Below are 23,874 nucleotides of genomic sequence, written 5' to 3' on the forward strand. Positions count from 1 at the left end.
AGACGGGCTCTGGGAGCCAGCAGAGGGCGGCCAGAGTGTGCAGTGGGGACACGGGGCGCGAGCGGACTGGTGGGCAGGGGGAAGGGTGCCAGCTCCATCGACTCTGCTGGCTTCATCCCCTTGGTCTCCGCTGTGTGTGTGCTTCGAGTTCAGTGTTGTGAGCGTGCCTGTGTGTGTGCATGCATGTAGGTGTGTGTCTGTGTGTGCCCCAAGCATAGGTGTGCAGACCTAGAATCTCTGTGTGCCTTGGTGTATATAAGCGTGAATGTGTGTTGTTGCGCACATATGAGCATGAATATGTGTTAGCGTGTGTGCTTTAGGTACATGTGAACACATCTTGGTGCAGGTTATGTGTGAGTGTGAATGTGTGGATGTATGCATGTGTGTACTGATGGGAATGGAGATGAATGTGTGTTTGTGTGTTTGAATGTATGTGAGAGTGTGTGTGTGTGTTTGTGTGTTTATGTGTGTGTGTGAGCATTGCCCTGCAAGAGCAGAAGAGAGGAAGACTGGCCCATTGGTTGGTCATCTCTGGAACTGCCCCAGGCCATTGATCCGGGATGTCTGACCCATCCCTGCTTCTTTATAACAACTATAACCAGGGACCATTTTTGAAGCTTATCATTTTTAGGCTTTGTGTTAGGCACCTACGTTAGGTACATTTTAACATAATATTGAATAGCCTCATTAATAGGTAATATTAGACCCCTTTCCACTGTGGATTGCAAGGGAAAACTATTCACCCACGGCCACACAGTCTTTATTGCCCACCCCCTTAAAGTTAATAAATGTTTCCTTAGAAGACCCAAGTAATATTAAAACAACAACAACAACAACACAAGTTTAAAATCACCCAAGGTCTCCACTGTGTATGACCTCCTTCACATTTTAGTGAAACTCCTTCCAAATGCTCCCCGTGCTTATAGTCACATATTACATGTTGAAAAATTGATATGACTGGATGACACGGTATATGCCTGTTGCATTCTAACATTTCCCCTAAACATCTTTCTCCTCTAATTTGTAAAGATCAGCGATATGTTTTTCAATGTCTGTGCAGTATTTCATTGCCCAGGCGTTATATAATTCATTTATTTATTGATAGACATTGAGATGTTTGCCAGCTCCTCACTGTCATAAACTATGTTGTGATGAGCATCTTTGTAAATACAGCTGTGCACATTTGACTGGTTGTCTCCTCAGGATAAATCTAGGAAGCGGAACCTCTTGGGCAAGAGGTTTGCACACTGAACTGTTGATACCCTGTGCCCCACAGCCTTGAGAAAGAGCCAGCCTTTACACTTGACGTTCTGGGTGCAGTAGCTTAGCAGAGCAGTGAGCTAGCCAGAGGCGATACAGCTGGTGTTGTTTGGGGTCCTGATCTAACTCCACACATCGTTGTAGGGAGCGAGCCTTGCATTATTGTCTGGACCTTGGTGGGTCCAGGACTCAGGCCGGAAGCTTCGGGTGGTTCTGCCACAGGATTCCTGGAAGACAAATACAGGGACAGGAGAAGCAGCTTGCTCTGCAAGGAGGGGTATATTAGGTCGCTCTTCCACATCAGGTGCTCCCAGGTAGAAGTTGGCCTCCGCTCAAATGGAACCCTCTTGGGCTGAATTACCCTAATTCCGCCCCATGCTGTCTTGATCCTCAAATCTGTCATTAGCAAGCAGGCTGGAAAGGCATCTGCATCTCACGCAGGGGCTCTCAAAGATAAAGAGGATTGTTGCAGAACTAAATGAGGGGGAAAAGGCAGGCAGAGCCAGTGTGGTGGGGCTGAGACTGAAGAGCCCAAAGAAACTGAGGAGCAGATCGATGTCTGTGCAGGATGGTTATTATACACAAAGCCCTCAACTGCTAATGGAAAAACAGAGTGTAGGTGAGATCCCCAGAGGTCAGAGCTCCCATAAAGGTGGGGGGACCGTAATCTCAGAAACAGGAAATGTAAGTTTATGGTCCTCTAAGCGCCTTGAAGGATCCCAGTTCTCAGGAAGTCCCGTGGACAGCTGAAGACGTGAACGGGCGAATGGCCTTCGTTGTGCAGTTATCCCCAAAACGATGTCCCCCCCCGGGATCGCGTGGTCCAGGTGTTGTCTCCATCACTTGCTAGCTGTCCTTGCACGTGGGTTTGCTAAGGAAGCAGAATCTGGGTTCAGCGTGCGTACGAGGGCGTGGCTTTGGATTGACCTGTGGGGAAACTGGATGAGGCAGGAGTCAGGCTCTGTCCTGCAGGTGTCCACAGCTTTGGCTGATCCGGGGGCGGTGCTGGGCTGGGCTGGCCCCTTGGCATCGGCCCCCAGTGGGCCGAGACTTCTAGAGTTTTACAGCCCTGCAGTGAGCAGCTGTGGGTACAGGCCACCCCAGGTGGGGGTGGAGCTTGGCCGAGGCAGCTCTATGCGGCCAAAACAGCCCTGGAAGGGGCTGACAGCTGAAGGCTGATTACTAACAGCATGTCCAGAGCTGGGACAGGACCTTTGCTAAAGGGGAACCTGCGAGGAACCTCACAGGGCCTGATATACTAACCATATGGCCCTGGACAGTCACATTCTTTCTTTGATCAGCTTTCCTATCCACGACACAGAGAGAATGCTCCTTACGTACTGGGGACCCTGGGAGCCTGAAGAGGTTCTATAAGAGGAGATTTGGCCCCAGGGATCTTCAGTAAAAGTTACATTCTTGTTTCTCTTCCTCCAGGCTCCCTCTTACCGTGCCTGGAGCTGCTGTAAACTGGTTTTCTCCCTACCTCCATCCCACACCCCCACTCCCCAGGGCTGGTGTAGAGCTTTGCATGTTGTAGGAAGGGGAACTGCGGGGCAGTAGAGCTCACGGAGTATCCCCTGTGGGCCATGGGCTGCGAGGCACTTTCTCTGCCTACTCTTTCCTGTCCAGTCCTCTCTATGACCCAGACAGCCTGGCTTTGGCAGCCACACTTTCCTTGCAAGGAAACCGAATCTCAGGAAGGCAAGGAAATCTTGCCCGAGGTCACATGCAGATCGTTGGGAGGCAGGGAGAAACCAGGTCCCGCTGATCGACACCACGTCCCCAAACACATTGTTTCCTCTCTGTGCACTACCCTCGGTGGGTGTCTTCTCGGGCCTGTTCCCAGGAAGTCCAAATGGGGAGGGTTGCCTAGAGAAGGAGGAGATGGGGATATTCAAAGATGGCCATCAGGGGCCCTCAGCCGCCTTGCAGCCGGAGAAAGAGGTAGGCTGGTGTTGATACAGAAGCTGTTTGCCATGAAGCAGCGGGCCCTCACGCCTGGGCTCCTTTCGAGAAAGTGAACGGAGTGTGCACACGTCTCCAGCTCGCTGCACTTGGGGGCAGATTTATTCTCACTGCCAAACAAGAAAGGAGAAAAGGAATATATCATACAGATGAACTGTGAGCGCTGGGGTAAGCGGCATGTGCTGAAACAGAACGGACACCCCAGCCACGTGTTGCAGAGTAGCAAGAGTTCTTCACGAGCGTCTTCTGTGTGTCAGGCACTGGGGTGGATATTGCCTGGCGTGGGATACAAGGCAGCCTTAGTCTTTACCCTCCGTGAGTTCAGACCCCATGATTCCTGGGTGTCTTGAGAGAAGGGGAGGGGGTTTGACCCCTTACGGGAGAAGAATCAGGATGGTGCAAAAAGAGAATGGGCTCTGAAATGAAGTAGTCGTGGAACAGAGGCAGTTTTTATTCTGTGTCTCTTTGGACAAGTGGTTTGGTTTTTGGGGGGCCTCCGTTTCCCCATCTGTAAGTGGAGCAGAAAGAATCCCTGCCTCGTAGGGTTGCAACAATCAGCAATGCTCAAGCTAGTGCACCTAAAGAGGGGGGTCAGAAAACTTTTGGGGTAAAGGGCCAGATAGTGAATATTCTATTCTTTTTTTTTTTTTTAAGATTTTATTTATTTATTTGACAGACAGAGATCACAAGTAGGCAGAGAGGCAGGCAGAGAGAGAGGAAAAAGCAGGCTCCCCACTGAGCTGAGAGCCCAATGTGGGGCTTGATCCTAGGACCCTGGGATCATGACCTGAGCTGAAGGCAGAGGCTTTAATCACTGAGCCCCCCAGGTGCCCTGTGAATATTCTATTCTTTATCTAGACTCTATTCTGTTCACCATTCCCTCTTCTATTCATCTCTGCGGCTGGGTCACTGCTGGTCAGGTAACCAGCTCTGTGACTGCATCGGGGAAAACAGCCCCAGACGTCGGACGAGCAAGTGCATCCCGACACCTGTCTGCTTTGTGTGTCGTGGGTGTGTTCCTGTGACACTGTTTATGGACCCTTAATTTTGAAGGTCATACAATTTTGTCACACATTGTCACACAAGATATTATTCTCTCTTTGATTTTTTCCCACAGCCATTTGAGAATTAAAAACCACGCTTAGCCTGGGCCCCTGGGTGGTACAGTCAATCATCTGACTCTTGGTTTCTGCTCAGGTTATGATCTTGGGGTCCTGAGGTCAAGCCCCCGCATTGGGTTCTGAGGTCAGTGCGATGTCTGCTAAGGTTTCTCTCTCCTTCTCCCTCATCCTGTCTCCTCAATTCCTCTTTCTCTCTCTCTCTCTCCAAAATAAATATTAAAAGAAAAACAAAAACAACAAAACATCATGGCTTGTATGAAAACCAGGCAGAGGGCTCCATTTGACCTGCACACCAAACCATGAACCTACAAAGTGGGGCCCCAGGGGGCGCTCACTGGATAGGGGTTCACGCTCACTTTCTACTCACGTTGCTAAAGGTACATGTTTGTCAAACACTGAAATGTCAGCCGTCCTGAGTCCTAAAGAACAGGTACAGAGAAGAATCTTATTCCCAGATGCAGAAGCTGAAGCAGGGAGCTTCCACGGACCTTCCGAGTTCATGGCCAGGGAAGGGCGACACTGGAGCCGGAAGTCTTCGATGTTGCACTACTGTATGTGTCTGGGTATCAGTGATGTGAATGAGAGACAAAAGGAGGAAGTAATGATCAGACCCAATAGGACGGTTCTAGTTAAATAACCAATAACTCATGTGTCAGCAGTGCTTTAGGCCTTGTCGGTCACTGTGACACGCAGATCTCCCTTGCTCTTCAGTAGAACTCCGAGTGCACGGCAGTCAGAGCCAGCTCCCCGGTGCAGGCGAGAATCTGCTCCTGCCATGCCTTCCGCCCCCCGGAGAACACGCCCCTGCGAATATTGCATAAGGGCCAGGCTTCCTGCAAAATCCTCAACAGCCCCCTCATGGCCCTCCCACTCTTCCCTCTGAATCCATTCCCCATGCTGCAGCCGGCGGGATCTTCCCCAAATGCAACACCTTATCCTGTGACTCCTCTGCTCAAAACTTGCCAGCAGTTTTGCGTCGTGCCCAGGATAAGATCCGGCTCCTTTGCATGGTGGCCAGGCTCCCCCATAGATGGGCTCAAGCCTGCCTCTCCTGTCTCATAGCTTCTGGCCCTTGCCTTGCTTGGTGTCATATGTTTCTTCTGAGCAGCTTGTGGCTCCCTGAGTTCCCTGGGATTCCTCTTGCTTCCCTCATTTTGCACATGCTGTTCCCTGTATCTGGAATGCTCTTCCACTTTCTCTGCCTCAAATACTCCAGGTCGTTCTTGATTTGCCCCAGAGGGGTGTCACCTCCTCCAGTCTTCCTTGAACACCACTCCTCTGGAAGATTTAGGCAATCATTCTGTGCTGTCTGCTCTGTCAGAGCTCTCCTTCATTTGGGGGACGTGTTCCCATGTCTGTCTCTCCAGCTAGGTTGGTGGAACGGATGAGCTTCTTGAGGGCGAGGGATGTTTTATTTCCCTCTGTCGCCTGGAGCCTAGGTTCCTGCGTGGCACACGGTAGGAGCCGGTAAACGTTTGTCGAAGAGCTGTGTTGGACAGGCAGGGGGGATGGCTGCAGGTGCAGGAGGAGAGATGGACGGGGGGGGGGGATGGATAGGCCACACGGGAGCAGGCACCATCCCCGAGAGGGCAGCAGGAATAGGATGTAGTGGACAGCTGACCTATTTCTCGCTGTGCCCTGCGCAGTCGGCACCAGCCAGGGCTCCTCGTTCCCAGCCACCCTTCCAGCCTCTCCACACATCTCTTCCCTAAAACTGCTGAGAAGCTGGTTTCCCCACCTCCGCAGCCTCCCCTCCTCGCCCACCCCTGAGAGTAGGTTTGGTGTTCCTACAGATGTTTGTATTCTCTGCAGCTGATGAAAATATTCATTATCTTGTTAGCTGCGGCGGGGAAGGAAGTGCAGATTTGCATTTTCCCAGCTAATCAGGGTGGCACAAGTGGTGCCTGTCACCCAGGCCCGTTCCCCGCCGCCCCCACTCCCTCCTGCATGTGTGCAAGGGGATTCCCACCCTGCAGACTCGACCTCTCTCCCCTCCCCACCTCTGAAGGCACGCTCGAGAAGGGAAAAAGGAACCCGGAGGCCCAGCCTGGGCTGCACACGTGCCCGGAGTTGCTCCCCAAAGATGATTTCGTAGGGTGGCTCTCTCCACCCTGCTCCAAATCCTCCCATGGCTCCCAGCTGTCAATCAACTCCGAACTGCCCAGCCCTGCTTTCTCCTCCTGCATCTGTGTTCAGCTTCACACTTCACAACGTGCTTTCATGCCATCCTCACAGGCGCTCTTTACGACGCGTGTTAGCGTTACATCGGTTTTGTGTAAGAGGCAGTAAGGCAAAATGATGTACACGACATCATGGCCACCAAATGGTGCTGTCCAAAAAACCGTCCCCTGCTTGCCTGTCCCAAACCAGCTCTAATGGTACTTTGCACAGACTGGTCTTAGGGAAGGTCCTTGTCCGGGGCATGGCAAAGGCTGGCGCTCTGAGGTTAGGCTGTGCGTCTCAGCCCTCAAAAGGTGGGGAGCCTTTGGCAGGGACCTGGGCTCTTAATGCTCAGACAAAAGGCCTGTGTCTACAACATGTGCCCACAGGAGCTTAATAAGAAGAAGAACAACAACAACATCTTCAATTTTGGCAAGTTCGTGAACTTATCCCAGTGGCCCTTTTTAGACATTCAGGGAGGTGTCACGTCTAGTATCTGTATCTTGCCTGACTGATGAAGAAGCCAGCGCCATAGAATGAGAAAGAAAGAGAATGCCAGACTCTAAACGGACATTTAAATAACAGACCTGAGGCTCTCCAACCACCCTTCCAGGCAATTTCATAAATACATATCAGGTACTTTTTTGTGTCAGATGCTGGTTCTGGATATTGGTAAAACAGCAGTTAACAAGACGGAGAAGGTCTTTGCCCTCATAGAGCTAACCTTCTGGGAAAGCTCGGGGAAGTGAAGGCAGCCAAGAGAAAAGTGAACATGCATTTTTGGTGGTAGTCAGGGATAAGAAGAAGAAGAAAGCAGGGTATGGATTTGGAAAGTTTTACTGTATCTAAGTCATGGCAGGCTTCTCGGAGGAGGTGAGGTAAAGCACGGATCTGAATAAAGTGAAGGGGTGAGCCAGTGGAGGGAAATAGTGTAGCAGAGGGAGTGGTAGGTCTCCTGAGTCCTCACTCATCACCTTCAAGGTCCCCAGAGAGGAGAGCCTGATGGTTAAAAACAGCGCTGGTGGCCTGTGAGTGAGTCAATGAATGAATCCGTTTACCTGGCGCCCCCAAGAGGACAAAGAGGGTGTGCAGACCAGGCTTTGGAAGAAATATAAGTGGAGGGGCGCCTGGGTGGCTCAGTGGGTTAAAGCCTCTGCCTTCAGCTCAGGTCATGATCTTGGGGTCCTGGGATCGAGCCCCGCATCGGGCTCTCTGCTCAGCGGGGAGCCTGCTTCTCCCTCTCCCTCTGCCTGCCTCTCTGCTTACTTGATCTCTCTCTCTCTCTAAAAAAAAAAAAAAAAAAAAGAAAGAAATACAAGTGGAGTTTGCTGCCATGGGTAGGGGTGTGGGGTGGGGAGGGGCTCTCATCTCCTCTGTGCTGCCCTCCTAGCACCCCTCACTCCCTGGTTCATCTCTTCCTCCCTGCAACATTTGTGCACAAGTGATGCTGTGAGGGGCCCAGCCCCCGGCAGGGAAGGGGAGGCTGGGGCACAGAGTCAGACACGGGCCCCGTGGTCTATCAGGTCTGGGTTGGGCCAGAGGGAGAGAGATCTCGAAGCCTAGGGGAAAGAGCGGTGGGGGCGGGAAAGTTCCAGAACCCGCACAGAAATGGAGGCAATAAAATACCACTTACAATGTCAGTGCTGCTCCTTGGGAGCGATGTGGCCGCTGGCAAGTCCCTCGGCCTCTTTGAGCCTCTGTGCTCTCGCTTGTCCATGCTCACCGTCATTGGACCTTCCTGTCAGGCCCCTGTGGGACTTGGAGGAATAATGCACATGGTACCCAGTGTACTACACCTGGACGGAGTTGCTGCTCAATAAATTAGCTACTATTACTCTAGAGTGCTACCAAGCTTAGGAAATCCCCACACATGCTGCTTCTCCTGCTTCTTCAGTCAAGCATTTGTGCTCTGGGCTCATAGCGCCCAGTAGCCTGTACCACTGATGGGAGGGATACGTACAGTGCATGGATTCAACAGCTATGTGCTTCAGCGTCCCCGAGTCTGGTCACCGTACAGGCACTAGGGGTAGAAACATGAGTCAGAAAAACACTAGTCCTGCTCTTCTGAACGTCTGCCCCCTGTTCTGAGGCTTCCCGTTCTCCAGGCCCCAAGTTCTCCATTGACCCCAAGAAAGCTCCAAGGCCGCACTTGCCAATCAGAAAAAAAAAAGAGCCTTCTCGGGGCAGACACACGCCTGTGTGGACACCGAGTGTGGCTTGCCGAGCAGGACTGGATGTTACTCTCTATTTGCCCTCTTAGCATTGAACGGCATGGTCCGCGAAACCGTATGCGGGAGCCCCAAGAGTCCCCAGGAAGGGCCAGGCTCTTCTGTCAATATTGGTCAGATTGTCCCTGGGCCCCGACTTCCTTCTTAGTCTGAGTGTCCCCCAAAGGGGCAGGGGGTGCGGCTCTGTCTCCCTCCTTAGACCAGTGACCCCCAAGAGATGGTACGTGTTGGTCATTTGAGCTCTGGCCCTCTGAGCATGGCGCCGGCCCATCCTGCTCAGACACAGCAGCTTGGGCGGAGAGGGGGAGCCCTGCATTACAGTCCAGGTGGACCCTAGACCGCTGTTGCTTGGGCAAAGCCCTCTCCCTGCCAGCGGCAAGCTTCCCCATTTTATTATCCTTCCCCGCCCTAGCAGCAGGGTTTCCCGATCTGGTCCCATTCCAGGCTCCCTTCTAAAAGGTCTGCATATCATTATATATTTTACTCCTCAAGGAACCTAATCAGTGGGGTGATTCTGTTGTCCCCATTCTACAGATAAGACAACTGAGGCACAGTGGGAGGACTGGACTGGGTTCGGATCCCTCGGCTTCTTCCAATGCTTACATTGAGGGGTTTTTTGATTCTGCCATCCATCCATTCACTCAGTGAGTCCCTGCTGACTACCCGTCATTATTTCAGGGACTGTGCTACCTACTGCATGTCTGATTTTAAACATGTTTTAAAAATATTTTATTTATTTATTTGACAGACAGAGATCACAAGTAGGCAGAGAAGCAGGGGGAAGCAGGCTCCCCGCTGAGCAGAGAGCCCCATGTGGGGCTCGATCCCAGGACCCTGAGATCATGACCCGAGTCGAAGGCAGAGGCTTAACTGTTCCACTGAGCCACCCAGGGGCCCCTGCATGTCTGATTTTATCTCATCCTAATGGGATGCTAGAATAGGACTTCTATGATCCCTTCTACAGAAGAGGAAGCAAAGGCTCAGAAGAGCACACTCATCTATTAGACTGCTTAGCCTTCTTCTCGGATACCTTCTCCCGTGTTCTGGGGAGACAGATGTTCTGTGGAGTGACTGAGGAGAGAACTGAAGGACAGTGGGTGACCAGAGAATGAACTCTGTGTTCCACTGTGCAAGGAGGCTGGCCTTTTTCCGAGGATGCTTGCCAGCCTACACAGATGGGGCCTTGTGACATTGTGTCCCTGCCTCATTGCAGCCACATAAGAACCTCATCCTCGGGAGGGATCAAGTGGCCCTCTCTGTTCCTCGTTTCTCAGGCCCTCGACCACCCACACATCCCGTTCCTGAGCCATGGGCATTCTCTGTGACCCTCGTGCCCACCACACTCCCAGGGGGCTAGGAGCTTCCCATGGCTTCAGTAATTAAGTTCACACATGCCAAAAAGAGAAATAGCATCACAGATGCGGTCGCAAATTTTAGCTAATTAACCATATGGTCTGGATTGCTGACAGAGCGGGGAAGGCACTCTGGGTAAGTGCTGGTTTCCTGGTTTCCTGGGGGGAGGGAGGACTATTAGGTGTGTCACCACATTCTCCCAACACAAGGACACAGAGCCTCAGGGCTTCCCACCACCTGCCTGGAGTCTTCACAGCTGTCTCCTCACTAGGAGCTGCCTTGGGGAAGGAAGTCCCTGGAAAACTGAAGGAGGGAGTCTGGCCTTAGGAACAGGAAACACCCGCCCCCAGTTCAGGAGGTATTGTAGGGGGCAGCCCTGTGTTTTGGGGTTTAGAATTTGGAGACACAGTTCTAGCAGATGAGATGCAGTGTATCATAGCAGATAGCTCTTTGGAAACCTAGACTTAAATCCCAGGGTGATGGTTCATTAGCTGTGTGACCTTGGACTTGTTGCTTAACCTCTCTGAAGGGAAGCCATTCGACCTCCCTTAAGTGCCAAAAGGCAGAACTGGAGTCATTGATGACCATGCTTTTTTGATTCTAAGCATTATACAGATAGTCGGGGAGACCCATGAATGAGAGAGGAAGTTGCCGATACAAACTCATGGGATTGGTACCTGAGCTCAGCTCCAAACCATGGTCTACAAAGTCCCTTATGAGCTTTGAGAAGAGGAAATCAGGTAGACTCTGAATTCATGGAGAGTCCAACAGTTAATGATAGCAACCATCACAATAACTTACTGGGGACATTGAGAGCCTATATTATTCCAGATCATTTTAACTATTGTCATTTAAAATATTCACAACCCCCCTAGAGAGCTGATAGGTTGTTCTCCATTCACTGACTGAAATGGAGGTTTCAGTGGGCTAGGTACTATGCCCAAGACCACGTAGACTAACCCTTTGTGGGGTAGGGATTCAAACACAATGCTGGCTAAAACCAAAGCCTGAGTTCCTCAGAGCTCTTAGAAATACTGGTTCTCTGAACGTGCTGCATTCCTTGGAGAAGGAATTGGGGAAGCAGTTATCCAGCTTCTGCTTAAGAGCTGAGTAGTCCTGGAGAAAGAGGGGTCTGGAGACCAAGCTAGATCAAAAATGGTATTTATCTGAGAAAGTACAGGTATTAGTTTCACACAGCTGCGGTAACAAATTACCACAAACTTTGTAGTTAAAACAACATACGTTTCTTCTGTCACTCTTGTGGAGGCCAGAACTCCTACCTGAGTCCGTTAAAACTGAAGTCAAGGTATTGAGGAGTAATTCCTTCTAGAAGCTTCTGTGGGAGAATCGGGTGCTTTCTTTTCCATACGCAGGCATTCCTTGGCCTGTGGTCACATCACTGCAGTCCCTCCTTTCATCTTCAAATCACTTTCTGTGCCTCCTGTGGGCACATCCCTGCCTCCTTCTTCCAGGGACGTGTGTGAAGACAGGAGCGTCCACCCGGATCGTCCAGGATGGACAATCATTTTAGGGTCCCTAATTTAATGTAGACAGGCAGGTTAGACTAGGAGCTGTTGCTCTGAAAAGTTCCTTTTGCCATAGGAGGCTGACGTTACACAATACCAGAGAACAGGTGGCTGAAATAGTAGATATTTACCTCCTCACGGTTGCTTCTGGAAGCTGGAAGTTGAAGACTAAGGTGTTGGCGAATTTGGTTTCTTCTTGGGCCTCTCTCCTTGGCTTGTAGACAACCGCCTTCTCACTGTGTCCTCACATGCTCTTCCTCACACATCTCTGGTGTCTCTGTGTGTCCAAAATTTCCCTTCTTAAAATTAGAACACTAGGCAGATTGGATTATGACCCACCCCAATAGCCCCATTTTAACTTAATCGCTGCTTTCAAGATCCTATCTCCAAATGCAGACATACTCTGATGTGCTGGGAGATACTGTGAAGCTTTTAAATGATGAATTTTGTAGGGAGACACAGTTCAGCCCATAGCATTAGGTAACATTCACAGATTCCAGGAATTAAGATCTGAATATTACTGGGGGCCATCATTTTGCCATGGTGGAACCTTGAACAACGTGGGTTTGAACTGCGTGGGTCCACTTATACGAGGTTTTTTGTTTTGTTTTGTTTTGTTTTCCAATAAATACAATACAGCACTATAAATGTATTTTCTCTTTCTTATGCTTTTTTTAAGAATATTTTGTTTCCTCTAGCTTACTTTTAAAAAAAAGATTGTATTTATTTATTTGACAGAGATCACAAGTAGGCAGAGAAGCAGGTAGAGAGAGGGGAGGAAGATGGCCCCCTGCTGTGCAGAGAGCCCAATGTGGAACTTCATTCCAGGACCCCAGGATCATGACCTGAGCCGAAGGCAGAGGCTTTATCCCACTGAGCCACCCAGGCACCCCTCCTCTAGCTTACTTGATTGTAAGAATACAGTATATAGTACAGATAACATACAAAATACGTGTTCACTTGTTACAGGTAAGCCAACAGTAGTCAATGGAAGCTATTGCAACATTTTGCTAAGTTGGGAGTCAAAACTTATATGTAGATATTTGACTGTGCAGAGGATTGGTGCCTTCCCCTGCTACCTGTTCAAGGGTCAACTTACTTTTCCATTTAAATGGAGCAAACGGAACCAGGGCCATAGCTGGGGCACCTCGTTCTCATGTTGAAACTAAAAATCAGAAGCAGGGTCTGGGAGTATGAGGATAAACAGAAACACCAGTAGCCAGGAAGTACAGGAGGAGGCTGAGACTGGGTCAAAGTCTGGTTCTGAAAGAGGGCCGAGAGCGATGTGTGGATGCCCCAGGGCTACTCTGACGTCCTATTTCTAGATCAGAAAGAGTGGGCTTGGTGAATCAGAGGAATAGTAGAGAGAGGAAAAGAGGCTTGTTTCTAAATGCCAAGATTAATGGGCAGAGGTTCACACCAGCTGGAGAGGTTAGACTAGGCAACTGTTCCTCCTGGGATGATATTATGGTAGTAAGGATTCCAGAATTTATTAGGTAATTGAACTGAACTACTTCTCAGGGCACGTCTCTGTCTAACAGTCTATACTCTAAACACAAGTCAGCAAAATTTTCTCTGAAGGGTCAGAGAGCCAGTATTTTCAGCTTTGTGAGCAATACACACTTTTACCATGGCTACTCCACTGGGCCATTCTAATAGGAAAGCAACCATAGACAATATATAAATATACAGATGTAACTTTGTTCCAGTTAAACATTATCTACAAAAATACGTGGAGGCCACCAGACCAATAAAAGTTAATGCCACAGCTCTCTTGCCTATGCATATTATTATTATTTTAATTAACAGAATTTCCAGAGCAGTTTTAGATTTGCAGAAGAATTAAGGACAAAGTAGAGAATTCTCATTACCCTCAATATTCCTCTACCTAGCATACGGTCCCTCCTATCATTAATATCGGTCCCTCCTATCATTAATATCTTGCAATGGTGGCATATATTTGTTACAATTGAAGGGCCAATATTGATACAATATTCAGTAAAGTACATAGTATACTTTGTGTTATACATTCTGTGGGTTTTGACAAAGGCATAATGTCATGCAGCTTCCATTACAGTTTCATACAAAATAGTTTGACCTCTGGTGCGGCCTACTCAGCCCTCCATCTCTCTTCCCAGAGACCTGGCAGTCACCAATCTCTTCCCTGCTTTCCTAACTTTACCTTTTCCAAAATGCGGTGTACTTGGAATCATACAGTATGTGCCCATTTTAGACCTGCTCTTTACATGGGACGAGATGCATTTTAAGTTCTTCTCTATCTTTCTGTGGCTCCATAGCTCATGTCTGGTTGTTGTTACAAACTATCGCGTTTAGGGATGCACTCTGGTTTGTTGATTCAATCCATTACTGAAGGATAACTTGGTTGCTCCCCAGTTTGGGCTGGTATGAATGGGGTTGCCATAAGCATTGGTGTGCGGGGTTTTGTGTAGACATGTTTGCCACTCACCTGGGTAAGTGGTTGCTGAACTATGTGGTAAGGGTATGTTTGGCTTTGTAAGAAACCAGATTACCTGCCGGAGTGGCTGTACCATTTGGCATTCCTACCCTCCATGAACTCTTCCTTTTGGTCCATATCCTTACCGGCATTTGGTCATGTTAGTCCTTTAGACTGTAGCCTTTCCAACAGTTACGGAGTGGTATCTCATTGTCATTTGATTTGCAATTACGGAATGACATGTGTTGTGCATGAATTCATAAGCTTCTCCGCTATCTCTAGATCTACTTTGGTGCTATGTCTGCTCAGCTCTTTTGCCCCTTTTTAAATCTGGTTGTTTGTTTTCTTATTGTGGAATTTTAAGTGTTCTCTGTATAATTCAGATGCAAGTCTTTTATCAGCTATGTGTTTTGCAAATATTTTCTCCCAATCTGTGCCTTGTCTTTTCGTTTTCTTAACAGTGTCTTTCACAGAGCAGAAGTTTTTAATTTTAATAAAGCCCAACATATCCTCTCTTGTTCTTTAATGGATTGTGCTTTTTGGCATTATATCTGAAAACGTATCCACCAACCCAAGATCACCATGATTTTCTTTGATGTTGTCTTCTAGAAGTTTTATACTGTTGTGTTTTACGTTTAGTTCTATGATTCATTTGGGGTCAAGTTTCTTGTGAAAGGTGTAAGTTCTGTGTCTAGATTTTTTTATTTTTTCCTGGCATGGATGTCTATTTGTTCCAGTACCATTTTTTTTTTTTTTAACTGTCCTTTCTCCATTAAATAGCTTCTGCTCTTTTATCAAAGATTAGGCGACTAGATTTGTAGGGGTCTATTTCTGGCTCTTTGTTCTGTTCCTTAATTTATTTGTCTATGATTTCACCAATACCATACTGTTTTAATAACTGTGGCTTTATGATAAGCCCTAAAGTTGGATAATAGCAGTTCTCTAACTCTCGTTCAATTTCATATTAGTCGTTTTGGGTCTTTGAGCTTTCCGTAAAAACTTTAGAATTAGTTTGTTGATTTCTATAGAATAACTTAGTGGGAATTTGATTGGGATTGTGTTGAATCTGTAGATCAATTTGGCAAGAACTGACATCTTAACAATGCAAGAACAAACATGGACTATCTTTCCATTCATTTAGATATTTTTTATCACTTATATCAGTTTTGAAGCTTTCCTTATATGGATCTTGTATGTATTTGGTTAGACTTATACCTATTTCATTTTTTTGGATGCCACTGTGAATGGTTTTTTATTTTTAATTTCAAATCCAATTGTTCCTGGCTGTCGTATAGGGAAGAATTTGACTTTCATATATTAGCCTCATATTCTGTAATTCTGCCATATTCACTTGTTAGTTTCAAGAATGTTTGTTGCTACTGTCATTGATTCTTTGGGATTTAATACTGTAGAATATTCTTTTAAGATTTATTTATTTATTTGAGAGAGAGAGCATGCCAGTGTGTGGGTGGGGGAAGGTGCAGAGGAAGAAGGAGAGAGAGGATTTCCAGCAGACTGACTCCCTGCTGAGCAAGGAGCCCGATGTAGGGCTCAGTCTCACAACCCTGAGATCGTGACCTGAACCGAAGTCAAGAGTTGGATGCTTAACTGACTGAGCCACCCAGGTGCCCCCACTGTATATTATTTTTAAAAGACCTACATCACATTCCTATTATCAATAATAATAATGGTAGTTAACATTATGGAGTACATAGTATGATGTGGCAGGTGGCAGGTGTCATTCTGTATTTGTCACCTCATTTAATTCCATGACAACTGAGATCCACCAGCACCACTTTTTAGTCCTACTACAGATAAGGAAACTGAAGTTTATCCAGTGACCGAGGCAAGTCTATCCAAAAGGCAGAGGCAAGACTTTGCCCCATCCTTCTTCTTCTTCTTTTTTTTTTTTTAATTTTATTCATTTATTTGACAGAGATCACAAGTAGGCAGAGAGGCAGGCAGAGAGAGGGGGTGAAGCAGGTAGAGAGAGGGGAGGAAGAAGACCCCCTGCTGTGCAGAGAGCCCAGTGCGGGGCTTCATCCCAGGACCCTGGGATCATGACCTGAGCCGAAGGCAGAGGCTTTAACCCACTGAGCCATCCTTCTTACTGGAAAATAAATAGAAACTAGCACATAGTTACATATCTACCAGGCTGTTCAGATGCCTTGCCCCTTCTGATTCTCGTAATTGAGTCTATAAGAGTAGATAATATTCTGATATTCATTTTACAAATGAGGGAACTGAGGGTCCTGAAATGAAATAACTCATTCTGGATCATGCACCCGGTAAGGGGTGGAGTTTAATACCCATTCTCACTGAGGGCGGGTAGAATTATTACAGACAAGCCCGGGGCTCAGCGTGGCCCTGTCATACAGCCATATGACAACCTAATCAGTAACAAGCAAGGCTAGAAGCTAAAGCTAGGGTCTTGGGAACTGAATCGAATTATATTTTGGCATCACATTTTGAAAAGATCCCAAATTGTGTTATTTAGACTCTTGTTTTGCTAGGCCCTTTTTAAGTCTTGACATCCATTGGTTTTAAGGAGCACTTAAACCCATTTCCAGTTGTCCTATCACAGAACCCACACTTCACTTCGATTATGATGTAAACTAGCTACTGTCCACACTGGCTGGGGTCTGGATTTGACTGCAACTGACGTCAGATCTATTGAAATAGAAAAAGAAGGGCTGTGAGAGATGGTCAGGTCTCCTCATTAGCTCAGTGTTGCAGAGCACGTGCACATATTGCTGCTTTTCTACTGCCTTTGGGTGTTTTCTTTCTCCATTGCTAATGACTAATAAAAAAAGAGAGAGAAAGAGGAGAGGAAGCAAACAAGAAAGCAATTGCTATTAGATTTTCTTCTACTGCGGCAGGTTTCTCATTTTGCAAAGCTCATTAGAGGTGGCTATATGGAAAGACTTGCCAGGTGCCCCAGGGAGAAGGGGAAAGACGAAAGGGAAGAAGAAACTTTTCAGAGAGATGACCCCTGCCACAAATTCACACCAGAAGCAGCTGTTCCTAGGCCATGTGTTCTGATTCTAAAAAGCACCTCATGGCTTCGTTTGAAATGTTAACAGGGCAGGAAAGAGGGAAAGAAAGTAGGGAAGAAGGGGAGGGAGGAAAGGGAACACGAAAAGTTTCTAACTACTAACAGGCGGGAAGTTATAAATGCATGGATGCTGTGTGGTTAGTTAAAATGTGGCTTTTATTTTATTCTTTTTTAAATTTGTTGTTTTAAGTTAGGAGTTTTGAAATTTCTTATCTAATGTGGAGTCCAATCTACTGGAGGTTCAATTTCACCAACATTTCTGTGAGTCTCTTATGTACCTAATGTGCTCTTGGGAACTGGAGGAGAGAGAAGACACAGTCTCTGCCCGCAGTGTTGGGGGGGAAGACAGACCCACAACAATTCTGGTGTATACTGTGATAGGAAAAGAGGTGTTCAACATACCATGCTGGGAACATTGCCTTTAGCATTAATAACTCTCCTCGATGTCAGGGATATGGTATGAGGTAAGGAAAAAAATTAAATCCACCAGCCAAAAAAAAAAAAAAAAAAAAGAATCCCAGGATAGAAAGAAAAGAACTCCAAATTAGTAGCCACCTGTCCTGGGTTCTCATTATAATCCTATCATGTGACTTGGACAAGCTGTGTCTGCTGCCTGGAGAGAAGGAAAAGAAAAGAATTTGAGGACCATCCCAGCTCTAAAATTTGCATCTCCCTTACTCCTAATCAAGACAGGCTTTCCAGAATGTTAAATGAAACTGTGCTCCACAGCAAAGAAAACTACCTTTTATCGAGGGCCTGTTCTTGCCAGGCCTTCTGCTAAGCAGTTTGGATTATGGGCTCTTCTAATCTTCACAACCAGTATGTAAGGCTGTGATGATGATTATTCCCATTTTCCCGACGAGCAAACAGAGGCCCCCAAAATGTTCAATGTTCTGTCCAACCAGAGCCATGTAGGGGATTGGAGTTGCAACTACAACATAAATTCAGGTGTGCCTGGCTGGGAGACCACTTCCGAGGGGAGAAAGGAGACCCAGATTGCCCATGGGAACAGGGCTCCCCCTCTCCAGGACTCCTTCTTAGCCCTCTGTGCTAGAGCCGTTTGGGAACACATGTTTTCGGCAAAGAAATGACCCAGGGCTTCAAAGACCCCCAGAGATGGGGAGGGACTTGCGCAGCCTCACAAAACTGGCTTCCTGTCCAGGGTAGGACTGGGGGTACAGGAGGAATGATGAGAGCACACGCCAGGATTCAGGCAGAGTCCCTGGTCAACCTTTGGACCCATGCAGCCAGGGGTTTAGCACACCTCTTCTGTATCTCTTGCTAAGCTAGGCCCTTGAGACAGATGTGAATGGAGAGAGGTATGGAGGTTGGGGTGCCCTGAGAACAGAGAAGGCCCTGAACACCAAAAATTGAAGATCCTAAATGCAATGGAAATGGTTTTAAAGGCACAGGGATATTGGCTTCTGTCTTTGACTGTGATCGTGTAAGCAGCTAGACCCTTCTGGAACAGAGAGGGGGAAACCTCAGCATGCAGTAGGGGCCAGCCATCTCCACTCTGAGGCTCAGCCGTCCCCTCGGACCAAGGGACTCTTCACTCAGACCCTACAGATCAGGGTTCCAAGGCAGCCTTTAGGTCCAAATCTCTGGCGGATCTGCAACACAGCTAATTCTTCTCTTCAGATCTCATTATAGCATCTGGAAAGCAAAGATGGGGCGTGGTGGTGTCTCAGGGCCTTTGATTCCTCCCCTGGAGAACTGGAGGGAGAAGTTCGGCAAGCAGCTCCAGAGGCCCCAGGGACAGCGCTCCAGTGTTAGGACACAATGAGGAATCCCTGCGCTGACACACCAGCAAGGAGATGGAGGGCGAAGGGGATGAAGAGAAGATAATGTTTCTCTAGCCTGCAATTTCTTTCAATTTCAGGGATTGCAATTACCAGGACGGGAGTTAGTAGCGGCCATGCCTGGAATGCTTAAGTGAGTTTGGTACCACTGGTGGAAATGGTTTTGCATTTAGAGATGGAGGCCTGTGCAAGGTGTAAGCCAGGCTTCACATTGTGTGTGTGTGTGTGTGTGTGTGTGTGTGTGTGTGTGTGTGTGAGTGTTCACGCACACCTGCAGATGCATGAGGGTGGGGCAGGGGAAAGTGTATTCCTGGTTGGGGGGGGGTGCGAGAGTGGCATCGATGCCCTCGTTGTGTGTGAGCCTAGGAAAGTGACCCCACCCCACTGAGATCCAGCTTCCTCACCTCCATCATTGTGATCCTAATAATGACTTTGCAAGGTATTAGAAATGTCTCTGTCTGTTGGCGCTGCTTTAACAAAATAACCATTGATTGCATGGCTCAAACCACAAACGTTTTATTTCTTCAAGCTCTGGAGGCTGGGAAGCTCACGTTCTAGGCATTGCCAGATTCAATGTCTGCCTAGGATCTGTTTCCTGGTTCATAGATGGCACCTTTCCTCACTTGGTGGAGAGGACAAGGAGCTCTCTGGGGCCTTTCATAAGGGCACTCATCCCATTCACGAAGAGCCCATCCTCATAACCTAGTCACCTCCCAAAGGCCCCACCACCAGATACCATCACATTGGGCATTAGGTTTCAACATATGGATTTGGGGGATAGGACACAGACATTCAGTCTATAGCCAAAAAAAAAAAAAAAGCGAGAAAGGCATCCTGCAGAGCCCTTAACACATGGCAGGCGTTCAATAAAGAGCAGTTACGTTATTAACGCGGGCATCCATCTGGCACATTCAGCTAGCGCTGGTATTTTCAGTGAGTCAACTTTCACTTTCCAGCATTGCGTTGAGGGGCAAAATTAAACATTACTAGCATCTTCTTGCCTCGTCTTTAAGAACATGGAGTTTAATTGCTCAAAGTCCAGCTGAGTAGTTTTGTGCACTTATTAATCTCTTTATTCTTCTGGTCCCTTATTTAAAACAAACAAACAAACAAAGCCCTTAGAACAAGAGTACTTAGCTCCCACGGTGGCTGTGTGAAAGGAGATGTGTGTAAAACCCTCAGATTGATGCCTAGGACATTGTAAAGAATCAGTAGATGTTAGCTTAAAAGTGATGCTTATTATTTTGATACTAGATAACGAGGGAAGAAAAAATAATGAGGAAGAAAAAAAATAGGGAGGGAGACCTGAATAAGACTCTGACTCAGGCCCCACAGAAAGGAGATTGCAGTACCACAGCTGGATGGGGTATCTCCCCTTGATAGCCATTCAGATAGGACTCATTCATTCATTCATTCATTCACTGAATAAGTGCTTACAGAACCCCTTGTGTGTGTTTCAGCCACCATGTCATGGCTGGATGTACAGCAGCAAATAAGACAGACATGGTCCTTGCCTTCAAGTGCCCTTGGTCCACAAGGGAACCAGTGAGTGACAGGGACCAACAGTCCAGTGTGAAGATGCCAAAATAGGGGAGGGAGAGGTGTAGTAGAAACCTAGAGAAGGGGCATCAAACCCCCAAATGAAGGGAGAGGCATCAGCACAGCTCTCCTGGAGTGGGGGGTTGGAGTGTGGTGGACAGAATAATGCCCCCCAGATGTGCATGTTTTAATCCCTGGAACCTGTGAATTCCATGGCAAAGGTGGTTATGGGTGTAGGTAGAAATGAAGCTGCTGATCTTGAGATAAAGAGATTATCACCTAGATTCTTCAGGTGGACCTAATGTATTCCTAAGGGTCCTTAAAGCGGAAAGGGGAGGTAAGATAAGAGAGGATGCCAGAGGGATGTGATCGCAGAAGGACTTGACTTGCTTTGGCGCACTCTGATGGTGGCAGAGCCTAGGGGCCTAGAGCCCAGGAATGTGCGCCGTCTCAAAAGCTGAAAAGGCAAGGGGGTGGTTTCTCCTCTGGAGCCTCCAGGAAGCATGCATCCCTGCTGACTCCTGACTGCAACCCTGAAACCCATGTCAGACATCTGAGCTTCAGAAACATAACGACTGTTAAGTTGGTATAAGTTGGTGTAAGCCATGAAATTGGTGGTGATTTGTTATAGCGGCAACAGAACACTAATACTCAGAGCCAATGATACATGGGAGTCAGGACCGTCCATTTAGAAAAACATTCTGGCCACAGGATGGTGAGTGACTTGGAGGGATAAGGCTGAATGCAGACCACATAGTTAGCGGGCTATTGTGCAGCCCCAGGAAGCAAGGTGTGTAGATGAGGAAGGCTCAGAGGGTAATCGGCCCAATAGATCCCTACAGCCGAGAACTACAGAGCTTGGAATGGGAAACAGACCCGGAGAGAAGAACCACGCCTTCTGGAAGCTGCGGTCAGGACCAAATCAGATACTGTAGAAGTAGGACCTCACTTCCAAAGAAGGGGCTCGGAGATACCTTCCAGAGAAGATGACACCATGAAGTCTCTCTCTGGGGCCCTCCAGAGGGCTCAGAGGAGGTTACCAAAAAGAACCAAATGCAGCCCTGGCTTTGCAGGAGCCCACAGGTCAGACAGAAGGGGTCAGGCAGGTTAACGTAGCCGTTCTTACCGACCCGCCAGGACTTACCAGGTGGAAGCAGCTCTGGGCTGGAAATCAAGAATATGGATGTGTAGCCTGTTCTGGTCTTGCAAACCCGGGAGCCTTTACCTAAGTCACTTCTCTGCCTCCTGCCTTTGTCTCCTCGCTCTTCATTGTTGGGAGACTCAGCTGAGATAACAATGGCCTGCTGCTCCTGGGCCTCTGCAGAGCCAGGGAAGCAACTTTGCACCCATGATCCGAGAAACAGCATGGAGGGTAGGGTCATGAACTTCCTCCTGCCCAGCAGGGGATGGCAGCCCTGGGAGCCTCCCCCTGAAGATGGTCGAGCTTGCTCGAAATGCTGGGGATTTTAGGGAGATCTGGCAGTCTTCCTGTGAGTCTCACATGTAGCAGCTGAGCTGAGATGGGCTGCCAGCTGGCAGGCTCAGGAAGAAGGCAAGAGCATCCTGATGGGCCAAGACACAGCAGTCTGCTCTCCGGCCATGGCAGGTGAAAACGGAGGGTGTCTGGAGAGCTCTGGGGGTTTCACTGTAAGGGGAGGTGGGCCCCGGAGTCAGTCCTGCTGGCATCACTTATGTCAGCCTCCACTCCCAGTGCACACGGTGGGTGATGGGGAGTAGGGTACATGCAGGGCCTCCTTGCTGGGTCTCTCTCAAATCTGTGTCTCTTCTCGATAATTCCGTCACACCGCTCCTCCACCATGCTGGTCTGGGTGGCTGCAAAAACCCTGTAACTCGTCACCCTCCCTCCAGCCTTGTTCCTTTTTTGGCTTGCCCTCCAGGCTGCGTCCAGGCTCAAAATCTCTGGTCAGATAGTATTGCTGTCCCGCCGAAACCCCTGCCTTGGGGGGGTGTCCTTGCCCTCAGAAGAAAGCCTGTGTTCCATAGCATCGCTTTGAAGACTTGCAAGATCTGAGCTCTATCTTCCCCTCTCCAGCCCATCTTGGCTTTTTTACTCAATGCTTTTACATCCTGAATCTAAGCTTCTTTCAATTTCGAGAATGTGGCATTTGAGTGTTCCATCTCTCTCTCTCTCTCTCTCTCGCTTCATCTCCCGTCTCCCACAGACATACACACACACACACACACACACACACACACACACAGCACTTTGGACTTTTGCACATGCTGTTCTTTCTGCCTGGACCCCACTCCCACCTTCTTTTCTTGCTCTTTCCCTGGATAACCCCTCCCAAACAGTCAAGGCTCACCACCTCCAGGCAGCCTTCCTCCCCTACCCCATCTGTATTAGGTACCCCTCCTCTTTACTCCCTTGGTCTCTGTACCTCCCCTATGAAACTTAAACTTTTTTGAGTCTTAAACTTCATCACTGTAACCTCTAACCACCTCTTTCAACAGTTAAAGATTCAGACTTTTTTTTTTCACCACTACAACTCAGTTATGCAAGAACACTGTAGTCTTCTGATTTTTCTACCACTGATACAATCTTTTCCTCAACTTTCCATTCTGTGGATAGCAAAAAAGTATTTCAAATTGCCAATTAAGGATACAGAGCATCCTCTTTAGGGAAACTGTGTAGTCTATTGGAAGTTGAGCTCCTTATGGACTCACCCTGGGTTTCCTCACCCAGCAGGCTCCCCCACCTCCACTCCGCCTCAGGGCACAGGGGCTGCAGATAGCAGAAAACGTTGGTATAAACTTAGCCCTCTGGGTCCTTGCGGGAGTCCCTCTATGATTTCTTACTTGAGCTTGGCTCCGAGCCCCTTTGCACTGGCAACCCATTAGGATGTGGATGGTCTTGGGTTGTCTTTAGAGAAGAATCCACTGCCAAAGTCCAAATTCACAAGGTCCCCACCCTCTGAATTCCCCTTGTGCTAATCTCAGGGAGCCTTCCCCAGCCCTGCCTCCTTGGGGCATGGAGGGTGTACTAGGATGTCATGTCCACTTTCTTCTCGCTACCTTGTGGGAGCAGGAATGGGAGGCTGACTTCTGCCAGCCTCTAGCTCACCTCCTGCTTCCCTCTCATGGGAGTTTCCATTGGCTTATTGGATGAAGGGGCTCCCCACCTCCTCAGACTAATCCCTGATCTGGGGCGACAGCCCCCCGTGTTCCCGCTTACCTGCCCTGGACCATTTCCCAAACCCTTGTCAGTATCTTAAGCATTTGTAGATGCTGCCCTCAAGGCTAGGGTGAGTGGGGAGGGGACGCTGACTTCTAATAGTCCAGAAAGAGGGTGTCTACCCTTGAATCTGAGCTCCTGGCCCCCTAGCCTTCTCTCCTCAGCAGTCCCTCCCAGCACTGGTATCAGAAAGAAGGGTTTTCTCCTTCCTTTT

The 23,874-nt window shown here is 48.3% G+C and overlaps 1 protein-coding gene across 3 annotated transcripts in view; it reads left to right on the plus strand.

Moving 5' to 3' along the window:
• ASTN2 (astrotactin 2) overlaps positions 1–23,874 on the plus strand; it is an 858,139-nt gene that overhangs the window by 586,581 nt on the left and 247,684 nt on the right. The gene's annotated exons all lie outside the window — the stretch shown is intronic.

The sequence above is a fragment of the Mustela nigripes genome, chromosome 9, assembly GCF_022355385.1.
Source record: "Mustela nigripes isolate SB6536 chromosome 9, MUSNIG.SB6536, whole genome shotgun sequence".
NCBI classification, from domain to species: domain Eukaryota; kingdom Metazoa; phylum Chordata; class Mammalia; order Carnivora; family Mustelidae; genus Mustela; species Mustela nigripes.